Source organism: Sparus aurata, chromosome 1, assembly GCF_900880675.1.
Source record: "Sparus aurata chromosome 1, fSpaAur1.1, whole genome shotgun sequence".
NCBI classification, from domain to species: domain Eukaryota; kingdom Metazoa; phylum Chordata; class Actinopteri; order Spariformes; family Sparidae; genus Sparus; species Sparus aurata.
The window spans coordinates 38,628,009-38,642,844 of NC_044187.1; the positions used below are offsets into that span (position 1 = coordinate 38,628,009).

Here is a 14,836-nt window from a genome sequence, read left to right on the forward strand (position 1 = left end):
GCTCATCTGTTGTCAGTGGACTCGGTCAGTCTGATTGGTCCGATGCTGCTGAGCCACAGGTAGACGCTGCTCAGGTGAACGGAGCTGAGATGAAAGTCAGTCATCTCAGTCAGTTTGTGTTCACTAACTCAGTCCACCTAGTACGTGTTTGTTTCAAATCCTACTCACTGCAGCTCTGCATCAATATTTGGGGAATTATTAGGTCGACTTAAAAAAGTGAAATCTACAGTTAATAAGCGGTTCAGATAACGTGCCAAATCTATGGAGCCAGAACGGTGACTTTAAAATTTGGCATCCAAAAAAAAAATTGGCATTGAAAACAAAACCAGTACTGAAAAAAGAAACACTGTCATTGAAACATTTGTATTGAAAACAGTTGTACTGGCATTGAAACAAGTATTGGCACTGAAAAAAGAAAGTAATTCAAATAATTCAAATGCGAAAATCTTATCATTTTATTTTATTGGGATTTTTTGGTATTTTTCAATGACAATCTTCAGATTTTTTCTTCATGTCACTTTTTTTACAGTGACAGATTTTTTTACAATGTCAGTTTTTTTTCAGTGTCACTGATTTTCAGTTTCAACTTTCTGTCACTGTTTTGGCGTCGAGAGGGAGGGGCCTGAGGGGAGGGGCAAGTAGAGTGTGGTTTGCATATCATTTGAGAAGGTAATGGCAGCAGCCTGCGGGAAGGCGGGGCTGGACGGTCCAGCCATAATACACCATGTTAGGGCCCGTGTGCCGGCCGTCTCTGGGCAACACAGAGTCCAACTACCTCGCGGACTTTTCTTCAAGCTCTCTCCTGATGTGGCCGCGTCTCTGTGTATCTGGTTCTGTCCCGGAGCTCCGGAGCCCCGCTCCTATATGCGTATGGAGTGTGGTAGTAGTACCGGGGCACCGAGCACGGAGCATTAGCCACAGTTAGCACAACAGTAGAACAGCCTGTTGTCCCGAGCCGGGGCTGCAGCGCCGACTGCAGCGCTCTGGTCTGCTCCCCGAGCTCTGTGCCACCGGCCATCCTCGACCAGTTGTCCTGAGGATTTTTATAACAACCACAATACGCCCAGACTGCAGATTTCGTTCTCTTTGAAGGCAGAAAAATGCCGTGAGGGCCGCTACTATCACGTCCTCCCTCCGCCATGTCCTCTTCACTACATAACAAGCGCACGTTGCACGCTGCGCATGCGCCGCGAGTTTTCCACACCGTGGTTACCATGGTAATTAAAACTTAAACGGTAACCTTCACCGTCGGGAATTTTACCATGGTTTACCGTGACACCGGTAACCGTTACATCCCTATTACCAAAACTGTCAAAGAAATAGCCATGTCTGTCTTTTGTGATATAAATTGCCAGCCAGTGTTCACCAGGCATGTTAGAGGGCTGGGTGTTTACAATAAACATTGCAGGGTATTTATAAACACCATGCTTAGGGAGTAGATCACAGGCTAAAACCCCCAAGAAATCTGTACCATTAATAATTATTTTTCTAACAATGCTAGTTAATTCAATTGTATTCATTGTGATCTTAATAGTAATCCATCAGTACTTGTCTCCTGTTTGATATGTCTATAACTGAATCAAAGACAGAATAACAAATCAAATTAACTGTACGTGGCAAAGGAACTCTGAATCGGCTTTCAGTCTCACATTGCCTGTTTTAATTAATGATACACTCCCAGCACTCCCCTCGTCAGTGTTGTGCCTGAACGCGTTCAATGAACGATCGTTCATGAACTCGTTCATATTTTGGGCGAACGTGAACTGAACTGTACTGTATTTCTGCCTGATGAACGTTATTGTGAACGCGTTCATTCTGACGTTTGTGAACGGCGCGTTCTCACAGTTTAACTTTGTTCAAGACAGTGCCAGATTTCCATCGAGCCTTCCAGGCGAAAACCGGCTAAAACACACCGTGAACAGTAATATGTAGCGGAAAATCACCCAGTCTGGCTGTTGTGTATAAAAAGGACGCTGGACGAGAGGTTTCTACACGCAACTCGCTTTACTTTCGATCAAAACGAAACTTAACTATTTCAGACAGAAACAGCTACATACCAAACATGCAGTGAGGCATTACCAAACAAACACAGATTATTTCGTCCTGAACGGACACAACACTGGCAACACCAGCCACCACAGAGTCGCACCGCCGCATGCGTCATCAATGTGCTAAGTATGGAGGCAAAAACAAATGAAGGCTTCACATCGGTTTTTTTATCGTGATCTCAATCGTGATAAAGTGATGTTGAATCTCGTGTTTTTGATGCTGCTAACTCTGTCCATTCTCTTACCCTTAAACATGTTATTTGCTATGTTAACCCAGAAGATATTGCTCTCGAACACATGATGAACTTTGTTATCCTATGCAAAATGTTTTATTCACAAACAAAAATTTGCAAAATCACTACCTAAATTTGCTCCTTTTCTCCTGGAACTGAGCTCTTTGCTTAAATCTCTGATTTTGTTAAATAAATAAAAAAAAGTAATACCTTACTGAGTCATAATGAAAAGTTTTTCCCTGAAGCCACTGTCTGAACTATCTATTTATTTATTATTTTATTTTTCCCTTTCTTCTTCTTCTTTTTTTAAAATTATTACTGAAACGGCACATTGAACTAAAGCACCCGGCGAGCCTTTCAAGGTACGTGCAAGTGAATAAAAAATGAAAAGACACGGCAACAGCGAGCCAAAACAGATCCTCTACTACCCAATTTGCATACGGCATACAGTAGCGGCTCCGCTGTCTTCATCTCCCAGCCGCAGCTGGACAACCTGGTTTTGCAGAATATTGTGGGAGAGCTGCAGTTTCAGTGTTAAAACTGATAGAATAATAGTCTGTGGTTCTATATGGGCTGTGGCAATAATTTTGAAAAATAATAGCTCGCATCAACATATTGGAGAAAAAAAAAGAACTATGAACTAGTTCATTTTCGGAACTGTGAACTTAGTTCAAAATTTTGAATTATGAACTATGAACTGAACTAGTTCATTTTAAAATTTGTGAACTGAACTTTGAACTAGTTCATGTAGAAAGTGAACTTTCCCAACACTGCACCTCGTCGGGTTCCAGATTGGAACAGAATAATGTGTGACCGGCCCCGAAATCTCGATGCGATATGGCCAACGATCTGTCTTTTAGATGTCGTCCCGTGGTCTGTATCAGCTGATAATATTCTCTCGTGTACTGTCCTCTTTGAAAAAGTGGTTAAAAGGGTTTTGCAGGAAAAGATCGTCTACCGGCGTACAGACTTATAAACTCTGTATCATAGTTCTCAAAATTAAAGGGATTACGAGTATAACTTCCTGTACATCCTTCGTTGTTGAAAAAGGCAATAATAACAAATTTAGGGATCTGACCGATATAGAGATTTTCCTGATTGCATACTCTAGTTCCTGCAGGGTTGCGAGTCGCGTTATAAAAAAGATAGAAATATAACAGGACAAATGTATGTAGTGATTGGCGGGCTCATCCTCCCAGGAGGTGGTGGCGTAAACATCACCAAATTTATCAAGTCCTGAGCAGTTTTGGGCTTTTAATTGTAAGCTCTCCCATTTGCCTTGATTTATAATATCTGTGGGCTTACAGGGCTTACCACATTTTAGGACACATTCACAGGACATTGTATACTTTGTCTTTCTTTGGGAGGGAAAGCAACTTGCGTAGCCGCTGATGGTACTGTTTCTAACACATTAGGAGTGAATGAGATATATATACAATTAAATTAGGCTTACGTTTTGAGCATTGCAGAGTAAGTAACATTAGGTTATTAGGGTTAGAGTTAATAAAATATTTTACTGTTTGTTAAGAATTGACCTTTAAATTCAGCTCAAGCAACAAACCTTTCTACCTTTGCATACTTACTTTTATGTTAAGCTATTGTGCAAAATTATTTTTGGTTCATTATGAATGTGATGGGATGAACTGGACACTATATTGTTCATAGGCTATCCTATTTAATGGGAAACAGCAAATCAACAACTATTGTTTACACATAAACATCTGCTTTATTGACCACAGATATTATTTATGTGAACTTACACTGTATATTATTCAATTCATCATGAGCAGAGCTTCCATTAGAACCTAATATGAAGACTCTGTGACGATTTTGAAAAAAAATCCCCAAAAAGGGGAAAAATCCCCCCAAAAATCCCTAAAAAGCACCAAAGGTAAAAAAAAAAAGGTCAAATTATTATGTTAACCAGAAATATGTATTCCTTGACAAAAATAAGGTCTGAAACCATGTATTGTGCATCATTGTAGGTCAAACCATAAAAAAGAGCATTTCCACGACAGCCATTTTGGATTTTGGCCTCTAAAAAATTTTCCCCGCCATTTTGAAAAATACACCCCGGCTAAATTTGTTTTTTAGCCCTCCTAGATGACAAATCCATTGAGAAACGGACCTTCGCTCACTGTGGTCACGTTTCGGTCCGAAATGACCCTACTAAATAGTTTTTCTTGAAAAAACAAATCAGCATGTATCGGGGCTATTAGCTCCACAATTCGACTCTCTCCTGTATATGTGCCTCTAACCGCCAAGCCTGCATTGTCTCCAACTATAGATGCGTCATTCATGTGACCACTGGTGTCTTTACAAAACAAACCCGTGCTAAACTGGGTGTCCGGAGTGTCCTTTCCATAGTTAATTAAACACTCAATTTAGCCTCGGTATGGATATGTGTTGGAAGATTGTGTTATAAGCCTATCTCCCAGCATTATATCAAACTGAGAGAATAAGGTACATCCTGGATAGTTTATAAATCCAACGTCTGCTGCATTCACCAGATTTGTGCCATCTGCATTTGTAATCCTCACACGTGTATAAAGATACGATTCGTTCAGGTCTAGATAGTCCTCCCCCTTAGCCGATATGTAAAATTCCAGAGGACCTGTGTCCATTATAGCCGAAACAGGATGGATTTCAACATAAGTAGATTTTTCTATAGATGTCTGGGTGAAGGGAACGGTAAACAGATCCAGCTCGGTCTTCACACATTCTTCAGACTGATTATGAATGAGCGCCATGGTTGTCTTCTTAGAATTTTAGCTTAGAATATGTCTTTAGATAATGTCCTGGAGCGTCTGTTCGGTACTCTGTAACTCCTGGTGACTGACTTCTTGTTGACTGCTTTGCGTTTCTTAACAACAGTTTTACATTTTTTAACCATGCTACGGCTATGCCCACGTCTGGAAGGAGGTCTTTTTAAAGGTCTTCTACTGTACACCATCATGCCACTCCCATCCTGATGTCTTGACATTGTATTTCTGGTAATATTCAATACAACGTCTCCTGCTATATTTGTAGCCGCAGTCCTTAAATGGGGTTTAGCCAGACTGAACCTGCTTTTAACAAAGGCATAGCCATCCTAAATAGACTACGAAATATTCCTCCTAACCCATTGCCATATTGAGTACTAGCCCCTATAAAACCTGGTAACTCTTCCCCTGCCTGGTTCATATAATATGACATATATTTGGCATCATCACGAGTGAAGGGGATGTGTGTCATTTTCCAGACAGTACTTAGAATAGCTGCTTCATGGGTCTGAAGTGTAGTTTGATAATTACTTTACCAAAGGCAAAGGGGATATACTGGTTTTGATCGTTTTTTAGTGAGATCTCAATATCATCTATCACTGTTTTGGAGAGCGATGTGTAGTGTGGCTTGTCATAAGTCAGAGTGGGCATACGCCTTGGCTCGTCTGACATATTTATACAGCGGAGAAGCGGTGCATAACTATCCACCACTAGTTGATAATTTACAATATCACAGTATCACTATAGATAAATAAATTGTACATTCCTGCGTGTATATCCGCAGGATGTGGAGCAGTGTGTTGTTTTTGAAATTTAGGGTGGCAGGTATATTGACCGCCTCCCCTGGATTGAAACCTAACATCACAGCTAAACGGGCTTTAAATGTTAAACTGTAGCCTTCGACCAGTGGCATCCCTATGCTGTTTTATCTGGGGCTAAAGCCCCGGATGTTTTTTAATTAGCCCCGAATATTAATTTTATTTTTTATTTTTTTTAGATCACATCCTCAAAGGTTATCTTATGTTGTTGCTTCAATAAAACAATGTTTTCGAACAGGTTTGAATAAAAATTAATTGTTATTTAAAAAAAAAAAAATCCACTACTACAGCATTGGCACACAAGTGGCTAATACCTCCAGGTCGCACTTCATTCACCCAAGAGCTTCAGCGGTCAGGCGCGAATTGACTTGACAACAACAAGCAAGTGTCACAAGATGTCACAACAAAGAAAGATCTCCATGTTTTTTCCACCAAAGGTGGTCAGCAGTCAAAGAGGTAATGGGAATAGGGATTATGGAAAAATGTATAATTTCGAAATGAGTGTTGCAGCTGGAGCTAGAGGGGAGTAGCTAACGTTAGCTAGCTAGCTGGCTGATATTACACAGAAAAAATGATCTATTATTATTAGCATCTGTCTGTAAATGCAATTGTAGTGTGTGAGAATTGTGTTCCTAAAAATAATTAAGCTTGGGCTTCTTCTAGAGGGGAAAGTAGCCAACACGAGTACCCATCTGCAGTCAAGATGGCTGACAAGGGTGCCGCCATATATCCAATCCATACCGGAAGTCCCAACCGGAAGTTGGTCAATCACCAAAATAAAAGCCGCCATTTATCCAATCCATACCGGAAGTCTCAAGCGGAAGTTAGTTAATCACCAAAATAAAAGCTTAAAAAGCACATACATTAACACCATAGACTGTATGGTTAACACATAACATAATTCTATGCATTTTGTGCATTTACATGTTTACCATAATGGTATAATTGATTAGTTAATTGTCTCGCCACGACTTCACTCAGAAGTTAGTTAGAAGCCCATAATAATCACTAACTTATAATGTTAACATTTCATGGATTTAGCTTCAGTATCAACGTTATGAATAAAAATGTGAATATTATGTTTGTGTGGTGGTGGTAGGGGGCACACACACACACACACACACACACACAAACAATAGGACTGAAGAATAACTAAGAATAAATAAACTGAATTCTCAAATTAAATAGAGAATTGATAAAACAGTCACAACAAATGTCTTACTTAATATCAAATTAGTACATGGTAAATGTTAATTTATGTTACTGTTTCATTGATTTACAATTAATATTGATTGTAAAATACAATGTTTGTGTGTGTGAGAGTATACACTACTCACAATAAGTTAGGGATATTGTTATTTACATGAGTGCTTTGACTATTTGGTCTGAATTTTAATGAAATAAGTAAAAGTTCCCTTTGATATTACTAATAATGAATGAGAAGAAACACCATTTTCATTAGTTTAATATTTATTACCCCAAATAACAAAAATTTACAATGTCAGTAGCGGGTGTTTCCACCATTTGCCGCAATAACAGCTTGACAGCGACGTCTCATGCTCCTCACTAGCCTCATGATGTTGTTCTGAGGCAATGCGTTCCACTCCTCCACAAGTGCTACACGCAGTTCTGCCAGGTCACGTGGGGGTGGGGTACGATCATCCAGTCTCTGCTTCAGCTGGTCCCAGACGTGCTCTATGGGGTTCAGGTCAGGGGACATTGCTGGCCATGCCATATGAGGCACTCCGACTTCCTGAAGTCGAGCTGTGACAATTCTGGCACGATGTGGTGGAGCATTATCATCCATGAACAGAAAGTTGGGGGTGTGCTGGCAGAATTGGGGGATGATGATGGGTTCTATGATGTCTCTGAGGTAAGAACTTGCAGTGACTGAGCCATCTACAATAACCAAATCTGTTTTGCGCTGACTGGTGATGCCTGCCCGGACTGTTGCACCTCCTCCACCAAAGGGAACCCTGGGGACCATATTGACCTTGGCGTATCGCTCACCTCGCCTTCTCCAGCAATGCTGACGACCATCATTTCTGTGCAAGGTGACCCGACACTTATCAGTGAACAGGACGGTAGACCACTGCTGCATTGTCCAGGTCACATGGTCTTGTGCCCACTGCAAACGTTCACGGCGGTGTTTTGGTGTCAGTGGAGTCACCTGCAACGGTCGTCTGGCATTCAAGCCAAAGCGGTGGAGTCGGTTTCGAATGGTTTGTCTGAAAACCCTAGTACCCCTCACATCTCGTAACTGGGCCTGCCGCTGTGTGGCAGTTGCATAACGATGTCTGAGTGCATAGGTCCTTAGGCACTGGTCATCGTTGCGGTCTGTCACTCGTGGGGCTCCACTCCTGGGTCTGTCACGAACTCTGCCAGTAGTTCTGTGTCTTGATGCAAGTCTGCTGATGACACTTTGAGACACACCAAGTTCACAAGCAACATCTGACTGCCTGCCACCGACCCGAAGGCGCGCTATGGCCAGGTGGCGCTGCTCGTCCGTTAAGTGACGTCGTGTGTTCATGGCTGTTTGAATGATGAACTTGGAATGACTTACTGACAATACCAGCTTTTTATACCCACAGAATGTTGAAATTGATGCCACATTGAAAAGGGTTGTCTTTTAGTTTTTTGGTATTGGCCCCAATATGTAAGGCACACTGTACACAGTGAGACCATTATGTGGAAAACACAAAATGAGGTGTGTCCATCACCCCAATACAATTGCCTATCCCAAAACTCTCTAAAGTGAAACAAACACCATATGTATGAAATCCACTGAGTCTCTCACAATATCCCTAACTTATTGTGAGTAGTGTATATGTGTATGAAAAATGTGTATGAAAAATGAACACATCTCCAGACCCAGGAACTCCCCGTTCTGTTGCATCACACTTATCTGTGGCCACTGTGTTGCTCATGATGCCCCCCTCATCCCTGAAGATCCCTGGTGGGTGAGGAAACAACAAGCTGGACTGATGTTTTTTAGCTTAGTTTCTTTATTATGGTTTTGAGCAAACAATGTGTGGGTAGTCTGTACTGTGCTTAATGAAAGCATCCCCTGGTAAACAGGCTCGGCCATATACAGGAAAGACGGAGAGAGCATGCCAGCTTCCTGCAAACAAGATCCTGTATAATATATGGGCAATACAGTCCTTGCACTGTATCACCACCAATGATTTACAGCAGGGGTCCCCAAACTTTTTCGGTGGGGGCCACATCAACTTTCCTTTCTGTGGTAGGGAGCCAGTGTCAGTCTATAACAGGAAATGATATGGGACAACTACCACTGTTAAATAAAGTTTATTTAACATTGATTTTTTTTTTATTAATTGTATATATTAGGAATTGAGGAAAACATCAACACTTATAGAGAAAATACAGCACTTATAACATTGAATGAAAAAATGCAATACTGCTGTTACATGACTTTTCCTAAAAGTGTCTGTATTTTAACTTGGAATATTTTTATATAAATTACACAAAATATGATATGTTAACCTGTTTCGGCCATAAGCAGTCAAACTGACCGCACATCACTTCGTGGGGTTTCATTGTTCCATTTTTCACGTGGTTTGCTGCTTTCATTGCCTTTCTTGTCTCTAACTGTGTTAGCGGTCTCCAGCTGTGCCTCTTTGTGAATTTACTTGTGAGTTAATAATTATATAGTTGTATTAAATAGCTTGTTTGGCACCATGGACAAACAAAAACAGGAGTTCCTCCCTCCATGAAACAGCGAGCGGAACTGTTCACACCACGAAGTGCCGAAATGATGCAACTCTGACTGGGTACCAGCCAAGGAAGAATGTCTGCATCCTGAGCACATGCACACAGGTGTGGGCACCTTCAGTGGGGCGAAGGCAACACCAGAGTCGGTGATTTACTACAACAACACCAAGTACGGCGTGGACGTCCCGGACCAGATGGCGAGGGCGTACTCCGTCAAAGGCAGAAAGATAGCCAGTGGCGGTCTTCTATAACATCCTCGACCTGGCTGGGATCAATGCCCGCATCTCATTCAAGGAGCACCAGCAGCAGGAGAGGCCGGAGGAAAGTCCTGCAGCAGCTGGCAGAGGAGCTGAGGGCAGAATACATGGAGGGGAAAGCGGCCACGGCAGTCGGCACAAGGTGGGCAGCAGTGGAAGCAACCACCGCAGCAGTCTGACACTTGAAATGCCACAAGCCCGTGTGTGGTGACTGTGTGAGGAGAGCGGAGGTAATCTGAGTAGACTGTGACCAGTGATCACAACAGCTCTTTTTTTGTTTGAGATCAGCTCATTTCCAGCTTTTTCGATTATTATATATTTTTTAACTTATATATTATCATACAATCATTCATAATCAAATTAGTTAGGCTACTTTTAATTGTTCTAACTTTTCTCTATTAAATTCTTGTGTAAATATGCAAAAATTATGGTTTACTATGTTATTAATAAATGTATAATTAAACTTGTTAAAATGTACATTTTGGTGTAATTCCGTTAAAGAAAAATATATCATGACATAATGAATGCATTCATCACTCAATTGGATATTTACATGAGAGATTATAGAGTTTAAAATCTAGCAGTCCAAATGACCGCTTACAGCCGTTCAAGTAGTTGTGGATTTCCGGCCTTCTAAAGTCCAGCTGACACTTTGGTCGAATCAGAAACATAATTCGACCGGATCTAACTCTTGGGTCGTGTAAAGCGCACTGTTATGCCTTAACCAAGATATGGATCATTAAGATTAATTGGATCAGATCTGACTGGAATCCGTCACAGTTGCTGGTAAACTGATTCAATTCACCCACCAGGCGCCAGCACACGGGTGCTAATTTCAATCCCTGCAGTGTAATAAAGACATACATTAGATATGATTATCGAGAGCTCTCTCTCTCTCGCTCTTGCTCTGGCGTCTTGCAACAAGGATGGCAGCACGTTGCCAAGCTCTATAGGAAATGCAATTTTAAAAAAATAGGCACGTTTAGAGAGATTGTTTGGCCTTTTATTTTGGTTTTATTTTGGTGATTAACTAACTTCCACTTGAGACTTCCAGTATGGATTGGATAATGGCAGCTTTTATTTTGGTTTTATTTTGGTGATTAACCAACTTCCGGTTGGGACTTACGGTATGGATTGGATATATGGCAGCGCCCTTGTCGGCCATCTTGACTGCAGATAGCTAACATTAACGTTAGGCTATAATGTTAAACCATCTTGTTTACATTTCTTTTTCATGCATGATAGCTAGCAGACAGGGATCCTGCACAGCCTACCTCTTCTACTGTAATGTGTTACATGGAAAAACAGTGTGTTGTTACCTAGCTACCTAATGTCAATGGCTACTTACATGGGTGCAAACTAAATTCAAAATGGGTCATTCGTTTGATGATCTGTGATTATGGGATTGCATCGTTGTCACCTTTTTCACCGGTGATAGGTTTGCAGTGCACCCCTGTACTTAGCCAAGCATTCATCTGTGAATGCAAGTGTAGTGTGAATTGTGTGTTCTTAAAATAATTTAACACACTTCTTCTCAGATGATGATAAGCATGATGTACCATTAGGTGGTAGCATTAGGACAGGTTAACATGTTGTTCCCCAAAGTTGGTTGGGTTTAAATGAAGCTCGACAGATGGGCAAAAGAGAGGAAAATATTGGTGATGATGCAGGAAAATAAAATATTTCAGATATCTCTTTTTTATGCTACACTGGAGTGGCGTAACTGGTCCAGTGTTTGGGTATGTGAAAATGCCATAAGTAAGTGGCAACCTTGCCCATAATTATTTGTATTAATAGCAATGGGATACCAATATTGACTATATGTATACATTCATAAGTAAGCTATAAAATATTATGTTTACATCTAATTTTCAGGTATGGTCGCAGATAGGAATGTGTTCAGGGATCCTGCAGCAGACCAAAGGGAGGACAATGAAAGAGCAGGTACCTGTAGGCTACGTGGAGAATGTCTCTATGTCTAAAAATGTTTCATTAACTGACCTGCTATGGGCTAAGCCCCGGATGTGTCAGAAACCTAGGAACGCCTTTGCCTTCAGCACCTGAAGAAATAACTCCATTTGTGATGTTATTGTACACTAGACTCATGCGGGATATTTGTGGGGTTACTATGCATTTTGCATTAAATTCCTTAAGTATTCTAGGTAGAGTATCATAAAATCCAACCGCCAGAGATATAGTATATGTTTTCTTTGTTTTAGAGTCATAGATGTCCACATCAACATCTTTTTCCGGGAAACTTTTCCAAACATGGGGATACTGGACTTCGATAACACCAACTTCATATGGCTCGTTCAAAACTATTGTTTTAGCTAATTTAGTCCGATATTGCCATATCTTGTTATTTGGATATATATGTAATGTAGCGTTACTGGGGAGGGTGATGTAAAAACCGTTCTTCTCCATAGCTCTGATATATATGAGCACCTATTCAAAATGTGTGTGTGTTTGAGCACGTCTTTTATCACACATTAACAATATCTTTTTCAGGAATCCACAAGTTAAATTTCTCAGGCCACCCCAGCCATTTAACAAGAACCATGTTTTTGTGGCCTAATTTTTTTCTCGTCAATGTTTTTTCTATTATGAAAGTTTTGTGTTTATCAATAATAACTAGCTGCAGCTTTGGCTCATAGAATGTACCTTTCACGGCCTCACCCCCACAATCTAATAACCCGTACACAGGCGGATCTCTTGCTACACATTCGGCTATTGTAAAATATTAATTTGTAAAGGTTTACTCGTAACCTTTTCTAAACACACCACGAAGTTTTAAAATTCTCACTTTTTAAAGGATACTGATCTCTAACTAATAACTTATATAAATTGTTAAAGACCGTTTTCTCATTGTGTTTATTAACAGCATCAGGGGCCATTTTTATCGACCTGTGATGAGATTTGTTGTAGGAAGCGGTCAGGTCCTGAATCACGTCCACATATCGACGTGAATTAACAGACGATAGATACCTCCACATTCGAGTCTTGAAGGTACTGTTAAAACTCTCCACCACACTGGCTTTAGTTTCATTTGATGTTGAAAAATGTTGGATTTCATACTGATCCAATAGCTGTTTGAAGTGTTTATTATAAAACTCTGTGCCCGCGTCCGTTTCACTCAGTATGCTGTTAAAAGCTTATGTAACATTTATGCCTGATTTATTCTTAAGACATCTGACCCACGCGTATCTAGAGAACACATCAATACACATTAGCAGAAATTTCACACCATCGTTTTCACCAGAATATTCACCCATATCTACTAGATCAATTTCGAACTGTTTGTCAACACCGCTAACCAAAACCCTGTTCCGGGGGAAATGTCTAGCTGCTTTGGCATGAAGTGTATAAACATCTTGCCCCAATAAAAAGTGTTTCACATTTGATACCGCAGGAGCAACCCCCGTAGAATCCCTCACAGCATTGCGAAGTTTGTAGACACTCCCGAGACCTCCTGGATTAGCAGGGTCGTAATAAATCTTATGCATCGTGCTTTCCATGTTAAGGATGAGACAGAAATGACACGTATGTGCTTCTTACAAAGACTTTTATTTTAAAGTCAAACAAAATGTCAATCATTAAATTCTAATAATAGTAACCATAACAAACATGGTCAAGTTTTAAACACACACACACACACACACACACACACACACACACACTTTGAAGAAAGTGTTAATAATGAAAAAAAAAGAAAAGAATAAAAAAGAATAAAAAAGAAATAAACATTAGAAATTAAAAATGTCATGTAGCACCATACAGTTGTTACAAGTCACATCAATGATCTTCCCCTTTCCAGAAGTCGCTGATAACACGCAGTTGCACTGTTTTTATGTAGTCATTGCTGATTTTTCTCTGATACATTTTCGTTATTTGATTAGTTATGCTCCCAACCGCTTTCAGTTCGTGCAGTATGGCCTCGGCAGCTCCTTGGATTCTCGCCTCATCGTCATAGATTCTCTTTGCGGTTAAAAATCTTTGAATGGCGGGAATAAATCGATCAGTCCACAGTCTCTCTATAAGCTATTCAAACTTGCTCTCGCAGAAATAATCAGGGATCCCCCACACACAGTCGTGATGTTTCTGACTGGGGTGTTTGATCTGACAAACGTAACAGATTTCTTCCCGGTACTTATACAACACTGTATTGAACAAATGGAGAATGATGGTTTTTACGCTGTCTATAAAGGTAACAGACAGCACTCTATTCGACTGGTTAGCAGTCAGATCTTGTGTGTAGTAAAGAGGGGGAGATGATGGCGGGGTCCGAATCAGCAGAGCAGGAGCACCAGGAGATAAAGATGGCGGATGTAACATCGGATCCGAGACAGGTGGAGGAGACCGTGAAACTGACCAAGGCTGAAACTGCTGAGGAGATGTGTGAGGCATCCAAGGAGGGGACTGCTGAGGAGTTGGTATAGGCGACCACGGAGGTGGCCAAACCAGGGCCGGATTATAAGGAGATGGAGTGAGTGCTGCCAAAATGGGTGGAGATGCAGGGCTGTACTCTGAAAAAAATAAATGACATCACGTTTAGAGATAGATCAGAAAGTAACACACAGCTGTGAGCATGATTACAAACTGAAATTATTCACAATATGCCTACCATTTGTTATTAGCAGTCGGTGTGTCTGATGATTTTCAGCCTACACAAGGCAGGCAGAAGACCACTCTGGATACCAGGCGATATATCACCAAAAACAAGGCGCTTTCTAATATTCTCATAACAATTGTAGATTCTGTCTCGCTTGATTGCTCCATCAATTTCTCTAAACACCCTTTGCAGACACCGCCAGTCGCACCACTGGATAAAGAAAATGTTTTTGAACCATGAGTCATGCTCTTCAAGATTGAGCGGTACGGCTGATTTTTCCATTCTTCGCGACCTCTAGCAGCAATTAGCCTCTCCCTGTCTCACACACACTAATAAAAATAAAATCATCTAACTTGTGAAAAAAACGGTCGGCC

The 14,836-nt window shown here is 40.8% G+C and overlaps 1 long non-coding RNA gene across 1 annotated transcript in view; it reads left to right on the forward strand.

Moving 5' to 3' along the window:
* The window catches only part of LOC115587132 (uncharacterized), a 238,268-nt gene that overhangs the window by 19,403 nt on the left and 204,029 nt on the right, over positions 1-14,836 (forward strand). The gene's annotated exons all lie outside the window — the stretch shown is intronic.